Source organism: Notamacropus eugenii, chromosome 4 (assembly GCF_028372415.1).
Source record: "Notamacropus eugenii isolate mMacEug1 chromosome 4, mMacEug1.pri_v2, whole genome shotgun sequence".
In the NCBI taxonomy this organism is placed as follows: Eukaryota; Metazoa; Chordata; class Mammalia; order Diprotodontia; family Macropodidae; genus Notamacropus; species Notamacropus eugenii.
In genome coordinates, this window is record NC_092875.1 from 98,251,708 (window position 1) to 98,274,782 (window position 23,075).

Here is a 23,075-nt window from a genome sequence, read left to right on the forward strand (position 1 = left end):
CATTGGGTGGGCTGGGACACAGAAGCCTTGATTTCTGTGTCTTTGCCTGATGGTAAGCATTGTTCTTCCTCATCAGAAAGGAAGGGAGGAAATGCCTGTTCGCCAAGAAAGTAACCTTCTATAGTCTTATTTCTTTTCCCTTTTCTGGGCATTTTCCCAGCCAGTGACTTGACCTCTGAATATTTTCCTCACACCCACCTCACCTCCTGATCCTCCCAGCCCGTGTTTGTGGTCTGAGATTCAAATGCTGCTTCCAGCCTCAGGGCTTTTGGCGGGGGCAGGGCTGCTATTCAGTATGAGATTATGATCTGGTGCTGAGATCGGGGCAGGGCCACCTCTCAGGCACAGTTCCCTCAGGGGGTTTATGCGCAGACCTTCCGCAATGGATTCAAGCTCCCGCCCGCTTGGGGAGCCCCTGTCTGCAGCCGCCTCTCAGCTTCTACCTCATGGGGGGGCCTGAATTATGGGGGCACCCCACTCCCCTCTCGACCCGCCAAAGAGACTCTCTCACCCACCCCTGTCACCTGTGGGTGGAGGGACTTGTGCGGCCGCTGGAGAACCCGTCCCTGAAGCCTGCTCGGATCTGTTTCTCTCGGTGCCGCAGCCGTGGCCGCAGCAGGTCTGGGCTGGGCTTTGTGTCTGCAGCGCGACGGACCTTTTGCGAGAGGTTTGCAGATCCCTCTGTGGGTGGAGGGACCCGCGTGGCCGCTGGAGATCCTGTCTGTGAAGCCTGCTCGGATCTTTTCCTCTCGGTGCCGCGGCCCGCGGCAGGGCTGCACTCAGCTCCCAGTCCCGGCGCCCAGTCCGCAGCGCGAAGGACCCCCCGCGAGAGGTTTGCAGGTCTCTCTGGAACAGAAATCTCCCTCGCTCCTATGTTCCGTGGCCTCTGGGTGCGGAATTCGCCGTGAGTTACTTCCCTGTAGCCATTCTATGGGTTGTGGGTTCAGAGCTATGTGTATGTGCGTCTTTCTACTCCGCCATCTTGGCTCCGCCCCCTTTTTTTGTTTTCTTACTCACTATTCACATAAATATTTAAATATACAGTTTAGAGAGAAGATCGTTACTGTGGCTCCCTGTTACCTCCAGGATGAAATAGAAAACTCTTTGGCAGAGTCCTTAAAAAACCTTCACGACCTGGCCTCCATTTTTGGAGTCTTCTTATACTTTACTCCCCTCCACCTCAGAGATACTGATCTCCTTATGATTCTTTACAAATAATATTCCTTCATTTTCCTTTTCCATGGCTGTCCCACAAACCTGGAATGTTCTTTCTCCTCTCCAAGATTCAGCTCAAATAACATCTTTTGCTGGATATCTTTCCCTGTCATCCCCAACCTATTCTAGAGCCTTCCCCCTGAGATTCTTTTCTATTTGCACGGTAAATAAGGAGTATGTACATAGTTATTCACATACCGTTTTCCCATTTTCTTTATATCTCCTGGGATCCACCCAGGCCAACTATTGGTTTTTAAAGGTTTTTAAAGCTTGTTGACTGACTGACTGTCTGATGTGCTAGGGAGAACACACTAGAAGACATATAGTCCAGTTCATAGAATTGAGTTCTGGAGGAAACATAGAGAATCCTTTACAGAGGTGGAAACTGAGTTGCAGGAGGGAGAGTGACTTGACTCTCAGACAGAGATTTTGCCATAGTATCACCACTGCTTCTTGTTGCTGTTAATATTATCTGAATGTTTTTGTTTTCTTCTTCTCTATTGGCTTTTAAATATTTAAATACAATTTTAAGTTTTCTCTCTGAATTGTAAAAGTGGCCTCAGGCTAAAAGGAAATGAGTTAAGGAGTTTTGGGAGAGACTTCCTAGGCAAAGGACTATATTGAAATTGGAGCTGATGTGTTTTTGATCAGAAAACTCCAGAGATTTGCCCAGAAATGCTGACCTGGAATCTTTCTGAAACTGGGGAGACAGATGGGAAGAGGATGTAACCATGATTCTGGGGACATCTACATTCACTTGCCTAGCAGCTAAGGGGTGTAATGGTAGAGTATTGGATGAGAAAGAAAGAGCTGGATTCCAATCATGACTTAGATGCTGCCTAGAGATGTGACCCTGGACAACTCTCTTAATTGCTCTGTGTCTCGGTTTCCTAATTTATAAAATGAGGGGCTGGACTCAGTAGATATCTATTCAATAGTTACCATGGGCAAAGCATTGTGTTAAATGCTAGAAATTCAAAGATGAAAAACAACATAGTCCCTGTCCTAAGAAGACTTATAATTTAATGAGAGGGAGATATAAAATGTGCAGTGATATAAAGTGTGACAGCAGACAAAATCCATTAACAAGCATATATGCTTATTATATGTATATATACTTATAAGCACTCTGCTAAGTTCTGGGCATACAAAGAAAGAAAGGCAAAAGGTAGTTCTTTTTCTCAAAGAGCTCAAATCTTATGGGGGAGACAACACGTAAGCAACTATGTACAAACAAGCTACGTATCCAGGATACCTTGCAGATAATTATAGAGGAAGGAAGGAAACAATGCCTTATTAAATATTTGCTATGTGCAGACACTGACATTTTAAGGCTGCCATCTCCTTTGATCCTCACAATAACCTTGGGAGGTGGGTGCTATTATTATCCCCATTTTATAGTTGAGGAAACCAAGGCAGATGGTGGTTAAGTGACTTGCCCAGGGACCCATGGCTAGAAAATATCTGAGGCTGAATATGAACTCCAGTGTTTCTGAATCCAGAACCAGCACTCTATCCACCGTATCATCCAGCTGCTTCTAGAGAGAAGGCGCTAGCATTAAGAAGGATCGAGAGCCATGTTGTAGAAGATGGGGCTTTATCTGGAACTTGAAGGAAGCAAGGAAAGTCAGGAAAGGGAGATGAAGAGGGAGGCAATTCCAGCATTGGGGATAACCAACAAAGGTGGCCAGAATCAGGAGGTGTATTCTCTTGCATGAGAAACAGCAAAGAGGCCAATGTCTCTGGATTGCACAGCTGGTAGTGATAAGACCGCCCCTCTTCCTAAATACATACATACACACACACACACACACACACACACACACACACACACACTCACACACCCTAAGATTGATAGAATGTAAATGTTTTGCATAAGTTTAAGCAAGCTGCATAACTTTAGCCAAATGATTCTCCTCTCTAGATCTCAGTTTCCACATCAGTAAAATGAAGCTGGAATAATTAATAATAATTTCTCACAGTATATGCATGCATACATGTATACACACACATATATACATATATGTAATACACATGTGTATATGTGTACATAAATATATGTATATGTGTGTATACATGCATCTGTGTGTGTGTTGCTTTAAGTTTTACAAAATATTTTCCCTACTATGATCTGGTTAGGCAGTTAGTATAAATATTATCCCCATTTTACTGATTAATAGACAGCCTCAAAGAAGATAAATGGTTTGTCCCTGGTCACAGAGTTAAGAAGCATCAGAATAGAAACTTGAACCCATGTCTTCTGAGTCAGATTCTGGTGCTGTTTCTACTACCTTGTGCTGCTTCTTAGTGAAACTATGGATGAGGGATAAAACAATGACCATCTTTGGTAAACAAACACGCCATTGGCTGAGAATCTTCTTCCCCCTCCTACTTCTCTACTGCCAAGTCTTGTGTTTATTTTCAGCTTTATCACACTATTTCTTTCTTGGATCATGATCCCTCATGCAGGAATATCTCACTGTAGACGGGGAGAGGTTATTTCATTGCCTGGTAGTCAGCCTGGGCTTCTGGGCTGGAGTTCTGTAGTGTGAGCCAATGAAAGGCAAGCACTGGGCAGTGTAGTCATGAAATTAAGATGCCTGAATTGAGTTCCCAGATCCATCATTCATTATTTGTGTGAATTTGAGCAAGTTGCTTCAGTTTTTTCACTTGTTAAATAAGCACAATTACATATTGACTATCTACTTCTCAGGTTGGATGTGGGCATCAGTTTCCATAGCATTCGTGAACACTCTTGTGCTTTGTAACTTCAAAGACCTATCTGCTGTGACTGCATGCCTCCCTGTCTTCTTTTAAGTCTCCGATAACATTCAGCCTTCTACAAGAAGCTTTCTCCAAGCCCTCTTCATTCTAGGGCTGTGCCTCTGTTCATTCTTTCCTATGTACCCTGTCTGTAGTTTACTTTATATGTATTTGTTCGCATGTTGTCTCCTTCATTAGATGACGAGTTCCTTGAGGGCAGGGGCTGCCTTTTGTCTAGCACTTAGTACTGTGCCTGGCACATAGTAATCATTTAATACATGTTTATTAATTTTGCGTCCCTGCCCACCAACACCCTTTTTCCTATCTTTCTGCTAGTACTTACTACAGAGCTAGGCAGAAAGGAGGTGCTCCATTTTAAAATTTCCTCATAGGAGATTCTGTTCAAGAGCAGACAGAAGGGAAAGTGATCTAAAATTGAACCAGACATTATTTCAGCACTCTTTAACAGACGCCCACTCTAGTCAGACTGGACCGAAAGTCTCAGGAGCATATTCCTTTCTGTAATCCTTCTGCCTGACTTAAAAACCTTTCTTCTTCCTTCCCCCCTTTCAAATCCTACTCATCCTTCAAGGTCAAGTTCTACCCTCCCTGTGAAGCCTTCTAGAATCCTGCCATTCCACAGTGATCTAACTCTCCATCCTCTGAACTTCAAAAGCATTTGCTGTCTCGGCAAGGCATTTGATTTTCTGCACCTACTGCCTTGTACTGTGTATACACAGGTGCTCTAAGGTAGTGACAGAAGTATAAATCATGCGCTCTCAGGATATTCTACCTGGTGAGGACCGTAGAATAACATAAAATATAAGGTACAGAGGGGCCTTATAAATCTGTTACTCCAACACCTGCACGTTGAAGATGAGGAAATTGAAGGTCAGAAATGGAAGAGACTTGCACAAATTGAGGGGAAAAATAATAATGACCATAACAGTAGCAAATGTTTATATAACTCCTACTATCTATCAGGCAATATGCTAGACACTTTACAATTATCATTTCATTTGATTCTCACCACAACCCTGCAAGGTAAGTGCCATTATTACACTTGTTTTACAGTTGAGAAGACTGTGTTAAGTGATGTGCACAGGGTCACACAGCTGGTAAGTGTCTGGGGCTCGATTTGAACTCAGCTCCTCCTGACCCCAGATCCATTGTTTTATCCACTTTGCCACTGAGCTGCTCAAACAAAACAGAACCAAACTCAGGTCTTCTAGTAGTATATTCATAATAAACGTATATACAGGGTGTCTCAAAAGCCTTAGTATAGTTTTACACTATTAAGGCATTAACACGTTACCCTGAGTAGGGATTTGAGGTGTGCAAAGTGCTTTCTCTCACCTTACAACAGCCCTGGTATATAGGATCTATAGATATCATTATGTTTATTTGATACATGGGGAAACTGAGGCTCACAGAGTTTAAACTACCTTCTGAGGGCAATAGCTAGTCAGTGTCAGGGTAGGATTCACTGTTTCTTTCATTATACCCCACAGACTCCACTTTTTGGGGAAAGGGGGAGCAAATAATGGCCTTCATAGAGAGGGAATTTCTTACTCTATTTACAGATTTCATGTTTCTCTGACTCATGATGAAAGGTATTTGTTTTCTGGTATGAGAAAATGAGAACCCAAAGGATCATTTATGTTGACACAGTGTCTTCCTACAAAACCTGTCTAAAAGCTCTGACTTGTCAAAACTATTATTAAAATACAAGCATTAAGACATCACATATAAATTGTTTGCATCTCCCCGTTGCACTGGGGTGTTTCATGTAAGCAAGATTGATGGACCAACTGCTTGTTGTTTCCCTTGTTCTATGACCATTTCATGCACACTCTAGTATAAATAATGGGCACCAGCCAGAGCCAATGTTTATCAACAGCATGTTCCGCATGGCAAGAGGCCACAACAGGCAGACCGACAGTTGTTTTCCACTGGAATGATTATGTTAGGGCCACAAATCTTCCTTGTCTCTCAAACACCATACTGATATATTTGATGTGCTTAGTAACCTCTAGCAGGGTGACTATTAGGTATGATTTATTTTCATCAACTTTCAACATGAAGGTAATGTGAATTTCCAGTGCCCAGTATGCTTTCTCAAAAAAGGAATTAGGTGCTGGGAAGTCCATGGGGGAGGGGGACTGCTAAATTAGGTCAGGGTTAAATTCATAGATAACTGGAATGCCTCAATTGAGCTCTGCCTTTTCTCTTATAGGATTTACAATCAATATGTGGTTAGATCTTGGAATCATCTAATATGAGCATTATTGTAATCAAACATGAGTATCATCCTTCATAAAATGATTGCATTATGAAGTCTTAGACTAACTATATCACAGAAATATTGATTGGTCTATAGAATCTTGTTACCTCTGAATCTTGGACTCATGTCATCATCAAATGAGAATCATAGAATCTTAGGATATTAGACACACAAAATTTTAGAATGCTAGAATCTATCTGATTATTTTAAAATCTTAAACCCAACAAATTGTCAAATGTTAGACTCCCACAATGTTGAGATTGACAAGATAGAGATCATCTTGCTTGATCTCCCAACTAAGGTAGGAATGCTTTCCATAAAAGCCACATTTCAACAACAGTTGACAAATGTCTTTTTTTAGCACCCTCTCTCCACAAGACACTATGACAGGTCCTGGGAATACACAGCTATAGATAGGAGCCTTCATTGTACAGATCATTCTACAGCCTTATTCCTTAGTGCTTAGAAAGCTGCTTCCTCTAGAGAAGGTACAGCTCTCTAGTCTATAGCAAGACCTTTATATTATGACGTAGGTCCCTATGCTCTGGTCTATCTTCTTCCCTTCTCTTTCTCACATTCTTTCATCCTTGAGTCTCCTGATGCAGGTTAGAAATGTCTTCTCCCTCTTCACATCTTTTTTTCTTCTTTGTTTTCTTTTGTTCTTTCAAGAAACACTTTACTTTGTCTTCCCAGAAGTGGGTTCAGGGCCTCTCATGTAGAAGGTTCTCAATAAATATTTCTATTTCACTCTGGATGCCAAGTTTAAGGAAGGCCCTTGGAAAACATGAATGTTTGCAGAGTAATCTGACCAGGATAGTGACTATTCCATCTGATTATTTGAAGTAAGGGAAGATGTAGAATTATTTTTTTTTGATTCCAGAAGGCACAATAAGGAACAATGGAGAGAGTTTCTCCAGACTAACAGATTTCAGTTTAAGGGGGAAAAAACTTCCTGACGGTTTTGTCATGAATGAGCGTACTCAGAAGACTAATTAAGTGGTGGGTGATCATCTTGGAGGGATGTTGTAGAAAAGATTCTTGTTCAGACATTGTGGGATTATATGACCACAACTTCCTTCCAACTCTGAAAAATGACAGTGAATTGACCTTAAAGTGATACCATATAGATGTCTACTTTTACTATCATTCAGAATAAAATTTTTAAGTGTTCATTATGTAAGTCAGGGGTTCTTAGACTGGAATTCTTGATCTTAAAAAAATATTTTCATAACTACATTTTTCTATAATTGGTTTTCTTTTTCATCCTACGAATTTCAGTTTAAACATTACTTAGAAGGGGTTTAGGGGTTGTCCCAGATAGTCAAAGGGAGGTGGGTTCATTAAATAAAAATGACTAAGAACCCCTGATGCACATTTTTCTGACATAGGTCTCATTGAAGATACAAAGTTAAATACCTTTTGTCTTTAGTAGCTTAAAGTTCAATAACTTCAGCTCTGTTAATAAATGGGTGATATTGACCAACTTAGGCAACTTGGTCTTGTGCTTCATCATCTATAAAATGAGGCCAGAGAGTAGAAAGGAAAAGTATAGGGAGCAGTAAATGCTTGCCTACTTCATAGAGTTTGAAGAGCAAATGCAATAAAAATGTATTTGAGAGTGCTCTGAAAGTGATGAAGATCTATACAAATATATTACACAGTTATGGCTTTTTCACATGCATGTCATTTCCCCAAATAGATCTGGGAGAATTCAACAACAAGAGCTAAGCCCTTTGTATCTTTATCCAGAGAAAGGTTTTATTGACTGCTGGTTCAATATGAGTCAGCACTATGACGTGGGGACCAAAGAGCTGATTCAATTGTAGATCGCATGATGGAAAAAAGCAACATCTAGTGCCAGGTAACTAGCAGTCTTGCCATCCTTTGTCTTGGTCAGACTCCACTGAAATGTATGCTTTTCTGTTTACCACATTTTGGGAACGTCAGTGGCAAATGGACATGTCAATAGGAAGGCAAACCGGATGGTGAAAGGAGTGGAGACTTTCGTAAGAAGACGGCCCCTAGATCTCTTCTAAGAAATGGTTAAACTGAAATTCATAGGATTACAAAGGAATGAACTGGGTATTTTTAGCCAGAAGAAAAGACAAATATTTGTCATGTGGTTTTGTTGAGAAAAGAAATTAGGTGTCCTATAATTGGCCCTGGGAGGATTACTAATATCAATGAATGGACATTATAGAAAAGAGTGGGGTGGGGATGGAGGTAAGGGAATAAGCGTTCATGTAGCATGTGCCAGGCACTGTGCTAAGCACTTTGCAGGTATTATCTCATTTGATACTCACAATAACCCTGTGAAGTAGATGCCATTATAATCTCCATTTTACAGTTGAGGAAACTGAGGCAAACAGGTTAAGTGTCTTGCTCAAGGTCACACAGCTAGTAAGTCTCTGAAGCTGGATTTGTTCTCAGGTCTTTCTGACTCTAGGTTCCAGTGCTCTATTCATTACATCTAGCTACCTAAGATCTGTTCAAGCAGAAGTTGGTCTGCGATGACTTCAGAGGGAAGCCTCATATTTCCAGTAAGAAGTTAGAGTAGATGTCTTGTAAGACCCGTTCCTATTCAGAGTGTTTGTGCTTCTTTGATTCTTTCTTCCTTATTTCTAGGATTGGTGAATTTTAGAATTGAAACGTTTCTTGCAAAACCTTTCATAAAATATGATATGGTCCACCCAGTATCTTGAGAATCTCTTTGACTTTGTGTAAAAATGGTCATCCACTTTTGTTTGAGGGGTTTCAGTGAGGGGGACTCACCCCTTCCTGTTCTACTTTTGGGCAGCTTTAATTGTTAGGAAGTCAGGTAGTTTGTTTGTTTGCTTTTCTTCCTCATGAAACATAAACAGTTTCTACCTATTGCTCCTGGAGATTGCTTATAGTTCTTAGGGCTAAGAAGGAAAGTCTAGCTCCTTTTTGAGATTAAAACTCTTTAGACACTTGAATACAATAATCATGAGCTTTCTCACCTTTTGCCCTCTTGTCTTCAAGGTCTTTTTTCCCACCTTGGTTGTCCTCCTGTTGGCTCACGCCAGTTTACTAGAGTTCTTCTACTTAATGACTGATGTAAGTGAATGAACAAATAAATGAATGAAGAGATCCTTTATGTGCTCTTTCAGACTTAAAGTGGAGCAGAGTGGTTTAATAGCATGCCACCATTTAAATGAAATCCTTTTTGATTTCCAGTTTCTGATATGAAGTTTTATGTAAAGCAATGCGCTCACTGAATAGTTATTGAGCAACTATTGATGTCCAAGGCACATGTTAGTACTTGGGGCTGGTGACATAAGTATGGTGGGGGGAGTCTAAATCTGTGTCCTCATGGCACTTAGAATCTAAATGTGAAGATAAGGCTATATACATATGTGTTGTCTTTGTCCTTTGTTCTCAAAGAAATGATGACCTGACTTGCAGCTGATTTTGATTTGAGTTAGGGAGGGCTGTGCAAGGTCACCAACCTCACTTTCTTCTCCAGAGTCATCTGGGTCCAGTGGCCTGATATTATTCATCAGGAAGAATGGAGATGGCCCATGATGCAATGTGAGACCCTGGTCATTTTAGACTAAGATCTTATCACATTCTCATTTTGAGTGAGATACTCACTTTCAATGAATAGGCCTCTTCCAGTAGTTATTCAAGGGAGCCCCTTTTTAATAAAAAAAAAAAAAATCAAACTGGGAGGGGAAGACTCTCAGGGTTCCTGGGTAAAAAAGAAACAACTACTATTTAGTATTTACATTCACTCTCTGCTAGGTGGGCAGGGACCTGTTGTCCAGTCTATGAGCTCCAGAGTGAATTGGGTTTAAGGCTTGGTCTTTGAGCAAGAAATCTAGTCAGTAAACCCAAAGGAAAAAGGCAGCTTTTGGCCATGGAAATGTACTTTCCCCTGGGTACAGAACCCCAGCATAGGAGAAGAGGGGAGAGTGGAGGGGAGGAGAGGGGAAGGTTGAAGAGGGGAGGGGAAAGGATGGGGGAGGGTAGAGGAACTGCTACTCACAGGTTGTGTTTATCCTTCATTCTCAAGAGGACCATGACATCAAGATGATGACATGACTTGCAGTTGACTGTGATTTGAGTGAGGGAGGGCTGTTCAAGGTCACCAGCCTCACTTTCTCCTCCAGAGGTCCTGGGTCCCAGTGACCTGATATTCATCAGGATGACTAGAGATGGCCCAGGATGCAGTGGGAGACCCCAGTCATTTTAGGCTAAGGTCTTATCACAAACTCACTTTGAGTGAGGTGTGTGTGTGTGTGTGTGTGTGTGTGTGTGTGTGTGTGTGTATACATGAAACACTAAGTAACAATACTCACAATAAGCATTTATTAAGTGCCTGCTGCTTGCAGAATGCTGTCGTGGGGAGTATACAAAGCTGACATGTGGAGTAAATAGCCTTTGCCATCATGGAGTTTTAGAGGTTTATAGGGGATACAGTCATTTATGTTGATTACTATAATTCACATTAAGTTTTACTTAACAAGTGAATTAGAAAAATTCTCAATAAAATAATATGTGAGATTTTAAGTGTTAATACTGGAACTACTATAATCTCTATTGTCTGATACTGATGCTGGTGGACTGCAGGAGGGCTATAGCCATTTGAGTGTCCTCCCTAAGTCTGACACCAATATAGTGAGCCCTAAGGAGGAGGAAGGAAAGAACCAGTCTAAGGAGGTGTGAACAAACCCAGCTCACCAAGCAGGTTAAAGCTATTGTGCCATGGGCCTATGGATAGTCACTATACTTCCTAGGTTGGGTGTACAAAACGGAATGACTGAGAGAGGCAAGGAGAGGGAGGAGAGAAAGAGGGAGGGGGGGGAGAAAGAAAGAGAGACAGAGAATATATATATAAATGTGTGTGTGTGTATATATATATATATATATATATACACATAAAATTGAGACATCAAGGAACTTTTTTGAAGGAGGTAGAATTTCAGCTGGACTTAAAAGATCATATCTAATACTTGAAGGATTGTCTCAGGTGGAAGTAATTAGACTTATTCTATTTAGTTGCAGAGGGCAGAAATAGAATCAGTAGTGGGAAGTTTAAAAGAACAAAGTTGGGCATAATGTCAGGGAAAAACAAAATAAAATAAAACTAAACAAAACCAAAAATTCCTTCATAATGATTAAAGTTATCCAGTAGTAGAATGAGATGCTTTGAGGTTAGCAGAGAGCTTCCCATATTTATTTGATCTACTATCAACTTTTCAAAAAAAACAATTACTCAGCACCCCCCTAGAAATCTACTTTAACCTTTCAACTTTTTTTTGAAATTTGTGTCATTTCAAAAAATATATATTTTTAAAATTATGCATTTGATAACTTATTGTAAATTTGTGGGGTTTTTCCTGCATTGAAATTTTGATGATGCAATATTGCATCATGTGACTGTAGTATTGTACTGCAAACAAGTCGTTACATACACATATTCCTGCCAATGCATGCTGGACTTCCTGACAATGCACAGCATGTTGACCTGACAATACTTGCTTCTTAAAACCTGTCTTTGAACTTGACCACTGATGGGTTATAACTTGTATTTTGTATGTTTATTTGGAAAATAATGTGATCACTACAACTTTAACTCTGTTACACAACAGATGAAACATGTATGAATGGATTTTCAAGTTTTTCTTCTCTTCTTTCTTTTTGCTTCCACCACCCCCTTGTTTTTATTCAAGACCCCCAAATTTCTCCTGAGGCTACTACCATCGCCCATCCCCAAACCCCTCATTCCCCCCCCACCCCTCATTCCAGCACCCCCGTTTTGAAAACCTAAGGTTCTTCCATATTTGAGAGTGTCTTTGAGCAGAGGTTAATGACTAATTGTTAGGTACCTCATGAGGAGGAATCTTTTTGCAGGTATAAGTCTCACTAGATGGCTAGTGAGGTCCTGTTACTATATGAGTATCCATTTTAAAAGACAGGTATGCGATTTCTGTGATTTCTGAACTGAACTCTCAGATGAGGACATGCCCTCCACCTATTTAGGTCAATACCTTCTTTGCCATTTAGAGTGTTTGAGAATTGAGTTTAAGCACAGAGAGGTCAGTGACTTGCTCAGGAGTCACAGTCAGTGTATTTCAGCTGCAAGATCTGTTTTGTTTCCACTGTGCCACTCATACTTAAAGTTAAATTGAGTAAATAAATAGAAAATAAATGGTATAAATTCATGAAATGTAAAATGACCATATATAAGTAGATGCTAAAAAATGTCATAGGTAGTGAGTATAGAAATTCAAAGAGAACTTCCAAAGTAGAATGGAAAGAATATCTGACATGAAGTCAGGAGGTACCTGGGTTCTAATTCAGATACTTAAGTGGTTCTGTGATCATGGTCATGTACAAGATATAAAATAGGGTCAGTGATACCTGTGGTATCCACCCTGCAGCCTTGTTGTGAGAATTAAACAAGATAATATACACAGAATACTTTGTTCTTCATGGAATACATTTGAAAACTTTAGATATTAAAGGAGGAAGAGATCAGCTATTATTTTTAAAAGGGGTAGAGGTCACTTTGGGTGGAGGTCATGGCAAAGGATGGACTTGAGGTAACTCTTCAGAGAAGCTTGGTTGGGATGGCTAAGCAGGGAAGAGGCATACAGGATATTTATCTCAGGCCTGTTAACAAATGTTAATTTGATAGTGAATGAGTTTGGAGGTTATTAGGAGGATCAAGTTAGGGTAGTTTCCAGGACCCTATTGCCTTTCTGAGTGAGTGGCAGCTGACTCTGCCCAAAACACGCCAATGGTTTCCCAAGAAACTTCAGTGCCTGTCTACTTCACCATGCCACACATGTCTGAAGTGCCACACTTATTAAAAACCCAGCCATGAGCAAGCCTCTTGTTATCTTGGTTCCATGGTCACACTCCTGTAAAGTATCAAAGAAGCTCTGTGGCTAAATGAGAGTTCCAGCTGTTGTCTAATTTCACCTCTGGAAATAGCTCTGACAGCCGCCTGTCTGCCAGCTTGCCTGAGTGAGAGCCCCTCCCTGTCCAGAACAGAACTCTCTCCTCTGGCAGACAAGGACCTGGACTCTGCACTTTGAAGGCACAATGTATTCCTTAACAACCCCAACGTGTGGTCATTGATCAATCACTTGACATTTGTAGTCTAAGAATGATGCTTCAAATTACAGAATGTTTGAGGAGGAAGAAGCTTGGGAGAGATTCTTCCTCTGGGATCTATGAACAATTTCTTTTAAGATATTTTGATAACTATTTCAATATAATTGGTTTTCTTTTCAATACTTCTGTTTTATTTAATGCATTTAAAATCTTATTCTTAGAAGAGGTCTGTGGACTTCACTAGACTGCAAAAAAAAGTTGTATACATAAGTTTTTAAGAATTCCAGCTTTAGAAAATCAGATATTAAAACAGAAAGTATAGAATGTTAATGCTGCAAAAAATTTTATTGCATAGAATGTTAGAAAAAAGAAACAGAGTGCAAAAGTTGGAAGATACCTTACAAAAGACAGAATATAGAATTTTGGAGCTAGAGGTACTTCAGAAAACAGCTCATCCAAACATCTCATTTTATTGAGAAGGAAACCAAGGTCCAGGGAAGGGAAATCATTTGCCCAAGCATATGTGATTTAGGTAGTCAGTTCCAGGACCAGAAAAGGCTAGGTAGGTTGAAGTTAAGTTTTGTGTTTTTCCTAGTAGTTCATATTGCATCCCATCATGGGTATGCCACAGGAACAGAGGAAAGTGAGGTTTTCTCTTACTGCAGTGTTAGATATGGAGAGATAGAGTATTCTAGACACAGTGTAATATAAGCAAAGCCACAGAACTAGGAAAGGGCAGTACCTGTTTGAGGAATACTACTTTGTGGTTGTAGTGGTGGTTGTTTTATCATGTCTGACTCTTTGTGGCCCCCATGGACCATAGCACACCTGGCCCTTCTGTCGTCCACTACATCTAAAAGTCTGCCCAAGCTTATATTTGCTGTTTCCATGACACTATCTATCCATCTCATTATTTGCCTTTTCTTTTTGTCTTTAGTCTTTTCCAACAGCAAGGTCTTTTTCAACGAGTCCTATCTTTTTTGTTATGTGGCCACACTACTTAAACTTCAGCTTCAGTATTTGATCTTTCAGTAAACAGGTTGAATTAATTTCTTGAAACATTGAATGATTTGATCTCCTTGCTGTCCAAGGGACTCTCAAAAGTCTTTTTTAGTACCACGATTTGAAAATGTTGATTCTGTGGCACTCAATTTTCCTTATAGTCTAACTCTCATAGCTACTAGAAAAACCACAGCTTTCATTATACAGATCTTTGTCAGCAAAATGATATCTCTCCTTTTTAATATGCTGTCCAGATTTGCCATAACTTTCCTTCCAAGGAGCAAGCACCTTTTAATTTCATGGCTGCAGTTGCCATCTGCAGTGATCTTTGAATATAAAATCTGACACTGCTTCCATTTCTTCTCTCTCTTTGCTGGGAAGTGATGGGACCAGTAGCCAAGATTTTAGTTTGTTGGTGTTAAGCTTCTAGCCAGCTTTTATACTCTCCTCTTTCATCCTCATCAAGAGATTTCTTCAATTCTTTTTCACTTTCTGCCATCAGAGTGGTAGCATGTGGGTTGCATTAAAAGGTAATGATTTTTCCATCATTTCCATCAGAGTTCTTCAAACCAGGATATGCATTTGTTGATGATACAATAGAGAGGCTTCATGCTTGAGTCAGGTGTTGGATTAGATGACTTTTAATATCCTTTATCATTTTTTATTTTAGCCTTATAAACACTTTAGGAGATTGCACAATACATCTTTATACCTGGTGATATCTCTGTTGTTCTAGGAAAGGTTTCTCATTAATATGTCTAGTAAGTCTCTCCACCTCAAATCTTTCCTCTCACTAATATTTCTGCTAGAGAGCTGAAAGTGATATTCCTAAAACACAGGTCCGACCATGACCTTCCCTGTTCAACAAGTTCCTCTGCTTCCTGAGTTCAAACACAAATTCCCTCTCTGACATTTTTAGAGCTCTTTACCACCTGGTTCTACCCTACCTTCCTAGGTTTATCATCTATTAAGACTTCATTAATAACTAAAAACTTCATCCAAACCAGTCTTTTTTTTTTTATGACACTCCAATTCTGTTGTTTTTTTTTCTGGTTACCTCCTTTGAAGAGAATGCTCTCTCTTCTCTCTGTCTCTTACTAGGTCTGTGTTTCTTCAGAATTTAGTTCAAGTACAATGTCTTACATGATGTTTTTTCTGTTTTCTCTAATATACAATTAGAATGGGAAGGAGCCTCTGAGATCAAGCTGTCCATTCTTTTATGAGAAATATGATCCCAATATATGGAAGTGACTTACCTTTGTTCTTTCCTTATCAAATTCAATTTAAAATAATATAACTTTAAATTCTCACATTTACTAAAAGTTTCATATACTTTTGTCTAATTTGCTTCTCACAACAACCATCTAAGTGGAAAATACTATTATTCCCATTTTACAGATAAGGAAATTGAGAATCAGAGAGTTGAAATTCTTTACTCAGGATTGTTTATCTAGGCATCATGAATCAAGATCAACACTTTTACTCAGGTCTTCTATCTCCAAATTGAGTATATTTTCTATCCCCAGAATGTTGACTTCCAAAGAGAAAAAGTTGTAGGGTATAATCCTTGCTAGGAACTTTCATAGGGAGACTTTCAAGATAGAGAGAGATGTCATTTTAGGAAAATATAAACCTCCCAAAACTCCTAAATAATGGGAGCCCCAAATCATTTATAGAGCTCTAGTAGTCTAAAAGTCACATAACGGAAGATTCCTCCTATTTACTAAAAAATGATGCTTACTGGACTTTGCCCTTTCCGTTGCATCTATTTAGAAAGCCATCCCTACCTCTTCTCCACAGAGCAGACCTCTTGATACTTGATCCTGAGCCCCTTCTTTTATACACTAAAATGGACACTTTGGCCTTCAATTTCACCATGTTCTCTGTTTCGGAGAAACCTAAATTCTCAAAGTACTAAAAATCTCTTCTACAACCCAGACTAGAGGTCATACAAGCTCCAATTAAACACCTGGAGGGAAAGGGTTCTGACCACCTCTTCCTATCATGTATCCGCAATTCCTTCAGTCTTGTGCAGTGGTCTTTTATAACATGATCCTTTTAAGAGATAGTTTCTAGTCTCCTCACCATCTTAATCTTTCTTCCTCAGACAAGGGACATTGAATCAATGTCCTTCCTCAAATCTAGCACACATAAACAAAACTCAGTAAAATAACTAGAGTTCACCTATTCCAGCCTCTTTCAGAAACAGGAATTCCCTACACTGAATCTCAGACATATGGCCATCCAGTGTTTGCTTGCTGTCTTTCAGCATGTGGCACAGTCCAACCCATGGTTAGACAATAGTTTTCACCAAGATCTTCCTTCTGGTAGTTGAACTCAGTCTTCCTGACACTTTTCCCACTTGTCCTAGTTCTACTCTCAGGAAAAAGCAAACCATGTCATACCTGTGGTTATCAGTCAGGGATGTGCTGGTATATATTTAACAGTCAACTCTCCAGGGAGAAAATATAGGCATGATACACTTTTAAGATTAATATGCATGATTAGTATCTCAGTCATTTTCTTAGGTCTGGAAAATCAATAAGATAATAAATCAAGACCCAATTTGTAACTTTTGCCAATTTCTGACATGTTAATGCTCACACTGAAAATTTAGCCATCTACTGTTCTCAGTATAAGTCAATTGTCACAGACCACTGGTATCAAGCAATCTCCCTCCAGGAAACCTAGTAATATCTCTAAAAGTTGGGCCAGGGGCTATATTCCAGGAGTTATTTGTATGGGCCTATCTAAGTAAACTAAATTATACCTCCTGCCACTCACTACTATCAGACCAAGGAATGACTACAGAAAGCAATTTGCAAGTTAATTCAAAAAGTGGTGTTGGTGGTGAGGAACTCAAAAGTTTTCCTTAGCTCAAGTTCCAGCTTAGCTGGAGTTCTATTTTTGACTGTCTCTTCTTTTCCATTCTGTCAGACGGACTCCCCAGTTGCAGTCTTGCCCCATCCTCACCCTCAGAAACTCTATCCTCTTCAAACTTTAGGTATATCTGTGACTCAGTGGCACCACAAGCCTTGGAGGCATTTGGTTGGGTGCCAATTTAGAGCTGCTAATGATCAAGAATTAAGCTTTCTGAGTAAACAAATTTGGACTGAAACAACTTCCTAAGCCATTATTTGTGGCTGACTTCCCAAGTTAGAGTAATTAATGGGTCCACTAACCAGCCAGAATGACAGCTGCCAGAACCCTAGATAGATCTACTTAAATAGCTCAGGCAGCTTGAATTTCCCCCATTTATTTAGCCACGATCATTCATAGGTTCATAGAATATTAGAACTGTTCTATTCTCTTCCCCTGGTATGCCCTCCCCCTGCCCCTATCTATATCTGTTAAAATCATTGTCTTTAAGACTTAAGAGACTTACCTCCCTTGTGAAGCCTTTCCTAGTTTCCCCTTCTTGCATGCATTTTCTCCTTCCTTAAACCATCTTAGAACAATTAGTCTGACTTCCTTCTCTACTCTCTACCCCCATCATACTCCTCCTTAAATCTTATTATCTAGGTATATACCATATCTTTCTTAATAGTATGCAAACTCCTTGAAAGCAGGAACTATTTTGTTTTTCACTGTTTTATTTCCAAGGCCCAGCAATATATTATACATAATGGGCATCTAATAAATATTTCTTGAATTAAATGTTCACCTATAGAATATGAGTTGAAAGAGAGGTTAGAGATAATCTAGCCCAACAAATTTTATGGATTTTAGTTTACAGATAAGGAAACTGAGGCTCAAAGAGGATAACTTATTTACCTAAGGTCTCACAGTGCCAAAGTCATATCTTCTCAAAATTCAGTGCTTTTTTCACTATTTCTACTTTGGAAAGACTATCCGGGTCAGGGTAGTGTCTGAATAAATGTGGAAAGAGATTAGATAGTCAATCTATCTTGGATGACCTAGAAGTAATTACAGTAATTGTGCCTTCCGACTCATAAGGTTGTTTCAAGGAAAACACTTTGGAAATTTTAAGTACTCTATAAATGTAAAATATTAGCAATATAATGGTGATGAGTGATGCTGCTGCCTTGAAGCAGATAAATGAATGAGATAGTCTCTCAAAGATAATTTCCATACTACTTACTCCTACTAATTTTGCTCCCCTTCCTCACCATCATCCTCATTATCGTAGCTACATGAACAATTTATGCTTTATAAAGTACTTTCCTCATAATACCATTTATGAGATAAGTTGTTACAAACATGGTTTTCAGTTTACAATTGAGGAAACTGAGGTTAAATGACTTCCTCATTGTCACACAGGCAAGAGAAGAGGCCAAAATATCTGGAACCCAGAAAGGTTCCTAGTATATTTTTATTGGTGATAGAATGAATAGAGGTTGCCAAATATCCTCTGATTCAGGATTACAAAATGTCACCATATGAAGGGAACATTGAGATTATATAGCCTAACCCTCTACAGTCATAGTGCTTAGCACCTAGTAGATGCTTAATAACTGTATATTGACTGACTTATTAACTGTTGACTAATGGAAAGATATTCTATATAGTACCTTGTCCCCCCTGCTTAGAGCTGGGGTAACCTATATAAAGAGTGTTGAATTTGGAATCAGAAGACCAGCACTCAAACCCTAAATCTACTGCTTACTACTGCCCATGTGAAATCGGGCAGATCACCCATCTTCCTTGGGTCTCACTTTTCTTATATGTAAAATGAAGGCAACGGAATTAATTACCTTTGAAGTCCTTTCCAGCTTTAGGTGAAATTCAGTGAAATTCACCTCCCATTCTGGGACCAGCAGAATAAGTTAGTTCTTTCTTGCGTATAACAGCCTTTCAGATACATAAAGACTTTTCACTGCCAAAATATTCTTTGCACCCCATCTTTCATATTAGATTCAGGTTTTTTTTTTTTATTTAAACACTTAAACTTAAAGGCAAATTAAGTCATCCTCTGCCGTACCACTATCAGAGGTAACATAGTAGACTAGAGGGATCACAGAATACGGGCTTTAGAATTGGAAGGGAGGTTGGGTACAGTCTAGTCTTGGCCCAAGATCCAGAAGGAATTAAGTGCCCTTTCTTTTCTTAGCTCAGTGTTGATTCTCAAACGTGGTCTGCAGTAACTGGGCAGGTGCTGGGGGTAATGCTCGCTGCTTTTGCCTGTGTGATGCTCAACCTGGCATCTTTGGGAAGCGAATCATTTCCTTAAGTTCTTTGTGACTTCTTCCATTTAGAACCCCTTTCCATCCCTAACATGTATACCAACACAAAACCCCACACTTACACGAACATGATCTAATGGTGCTCTGGCTCCTGACCTGGGAGCCAGAAGACCTGAACCCTGGTCCTATATCCCTCAGTATATAGCTTGCCTGGAAGACAAGTCAGTTTCCTCCCTGTGAGACTCAGCTGCCTAAATCAAAGATTATTTCGATACAAAGGAAATGAATGTATGTAAAAAGTTTTGAAACTGCAAAGTGATAGACAGGAGTCAGTTAGAATCATCATTATTCACATTTCAATATTGAAAGCATTATTAATTATAACTTAATGTGTCTCTTTGTTTTCTGATAGAGGGTGGATTTGAATTTAGTTCCTCTATATTTCTATTATTTCCTGTTATAAGGATTCAGTTCTATAAATATTCATCAATATTTGTATGAAGATTGTGAACTCCTCAAGGGCAGAGACTGCCTTTTGCATCTCTGTATCTCTGGCACTTAGCATAGAGCAGACACTTAATATGTTTAAAACAGAACTCATCTTTCCCCATAGGCCTCGACCCCTCCTATTTTACCTATTACCATCAAAGGCAACACCATCTTCCCAGTCCCTCAGGCTTGCAATCTAGGGGTCATTCTGGATTTCTCACCAACTCTCCCCCCCCTAAATCCAAGCTGTGACCAAGGCCTGCTGATTTCACCTTTTTAACATTTTTGTATACACCCTTGTCTCTTCTCTGACAATGCTGCCTCTCTAGTGAAGGCCATCATTACCTTATACCTGCTCTACTGCAAAAGCCTGTTGGTGGGTCTACCAGCTCCATGTCTCTTCCCACTCCAGTCCATCTTTTATTTAGACAATAAATTGATTTTCCTAAAATGATGATCTGATCATGGCCTGTTCCCCTCCACTCAATAGGCTGCTTCTGATAATTACTTCCTACGTAAGATTACTTCCTATGTTTGATCTTTACAACAACCCTGAAAGGTTTGTGCGTGTCATTATTATCCCCACTTTTTAGATGAAGAAACTAAGGCAAAGCTTATGTGACTTGCTGGGTCACATAGCTAGTGTCTGAGGTGAGATTTGAGACTTGAGCAAGTCACTTAATTTCCCTGAGGCTCAGTTACTACAAATGTAAAATGAGACGAATGTACTTGAAGGCTTCTGAGATCCCCTCCAGTGTGGGTTCTGTGAGTCTTTGATTCCAGTTAGGGGTTGAACTCATGGTAAGGAAAGTTTGGTTGTTGTTCACTCGTTTCAGCTGTGTCCAACTCTTTGTGACCTCAATTGGGGTTTTCTTGGCAAAGATACTGGAGTGGTTTCCCCCTTCTCCAGCTCATTTTTTTACAGATGAGGAGGGAACAGCTAGGTGGTGCAGTGAATAGAGCACCAGTGCAGGAGGACCTGAGTTCAAATTTCACCTCAGACACTTGACACTCACTACATGTGTGACCTTGGGCAAGTCACTTAACCCCAATTGCCTCATCCTAGGTCATCTCCAGTCGTCCTGATGAATATCTGGTCACTGGATTCAGATGACTGTGGAGGAGAAGTGAGGCTGGTGACCTGCATAGCCCTCCCTCACCCAAAACAAAGTCAAGTGCAAGTCATGTCATTATTTCTCTGATGGCATCATCTTCTTCGGCAACGAAGGGTGAACACATTACAGATGAGGAAACTGAAGCAGAGTTAAGTGACTTGTTCAGGGTCTTACAGCTAGTAAATGTCTGAAACCAGATTTGAACTCAGGAAGGTGAGTCTTTCCTGACTCCAGGTCCCATGCTTTATGCACTGTGCCACTTAGCTTCCCCAGAGGAATTTTTAATACTGCCCAGTTTGGGACTTTTTCTGTTGTATTATGAATAGTTTCAGATTATTTATCAAATAAGATAATGATTGTAAGTGCTCTATAAATTTTGCCTATTTATCATTTATTTGTTTGTTTGCTACTTGCATTGTTTTTAAATATCCCCTGAAAATTTTTCTCTGTACTTAGCCAGGTTACAAGTATCAGATCACATAAAATAATGTCTTTTGTGGTTATTTTATATGTTGTCATTATTAGAGAACTGACCTTGGGGTTAATGAGATGTGGATTTCTGTCCAACTTCAGATAAAAACTGGTCATGTTGCTGTGGTCATGGGTAAATCATTTAACATCTCAGTGCCCTAGGCAGTTCTCTAAGAATTTAATTATCCTTTACTTAGATTAATGGTACTATGCTAGGAATTCCTTATACTAATAACATCGCCAATCTCGGCCAAATGTGTATGTGTGTAGTGTGTATATGTTGTTTATGTATGTGTCATGTATGCCTGTTGTGTGTATGCATGTATGCGAGTATGTTGTATGTATTGTGTATGGAAGTGTTGTTTGTGAGAGTTTGTATTGTGTATGTTTGAGGTAGACCAATTCCTTTCTATTTAGTAGATTAGCAAAATGATGAATAAGCTCTGAAAACTTCCTCTGTTGCTGTTACACTGCTCCAATTATATGCATGTGATTGGCAAGTGGTGTGGCAATGGTCATGGTAGGCATGGGATACTCCTTCTCCACAGGAGCTGCTCCCCTGGATGACAGCTACAGGTTCTGGGTTGGAAATAGTAATGTTAGGTTGGAACATACTATGTTTTATAGCCCTTTGGAGCTCAGAATCCCTAGGGCATCTATTCTAGGATCTCAGGAGAAGTGGCGGTCCAGATGGTGATAGCAGATTGACCTTTTGATTATTTGCCACCTATTGGAATATTATGATATGGAAAGAAATGATAAGAGGAATTTAGAGAAACATGGAAAGACTTGTATAAAATGGTTTGGGGTGTGATGCAGCGGACTGCATTCACACACAGAATCAGGAAAACTATATATGATAGGATGCTGTTCATATAAACCATAATTTTTACACCCATGGAGCTTAGAGTCTATTACAGACTACCAATTGTGAAAATAGAATGGAAAGTAACTTTAGAGGCAGGTAGGTCACACAGTGGATCTACAGTGCAGAAGACCTGAGCTGAGATCTCACCTCAGACACTAATTAATTGTGTGACCCAGGGCAAGTAATTTCACCTCCATTTGCATCAGTTTCCTCATCTGTAAAGTGGAGTAATAATGATACATACCTTTCAGGATTGTTGTGAGGATCAAATTAGATAATATTTGTGAAGGGCTTTTCAAAGCTTAAAGCCCTATCTAAACTCAATCCAATCCAGTAAACATTTATTATGTTCCTACTATGTGACAAGCACTATGTCTAAGTGCTAGTGATGGAATTAATAAAATAATAGAAATACTAATTGTGGTGATGATGATGATGATGAAATAAGAATAATTATAACATGCTTAGCACAGTGCCTGGCACGCAGTAGGCACCATATAACTATTACCTATCTTTATTATTATCATAATCTATTCTAACACCTTCCTTTTTTAGGTGAATAAACTGAGGTACAAAGAGATAAAGTGACTTAATTGCCCAAGATTGAATGGTTAATAAGTAGTGGAGATAGGATTTGA

General features: G+C 39.6%; 1 protein-coding gene across 1 annotated transcript in view; it reads left to right on the top strand.

The window, feature by feature from the left end:
* Positions 1 to 23,075, top strand: part of COL22A1 (collagen type XXII alpha 1 chain) — a 627,027-nt gene that overhangs the window by 107,650 nt on the left and 496,302 nt on the right. The gene's annotated exons all lie outside the window — the stretch shown is intronic.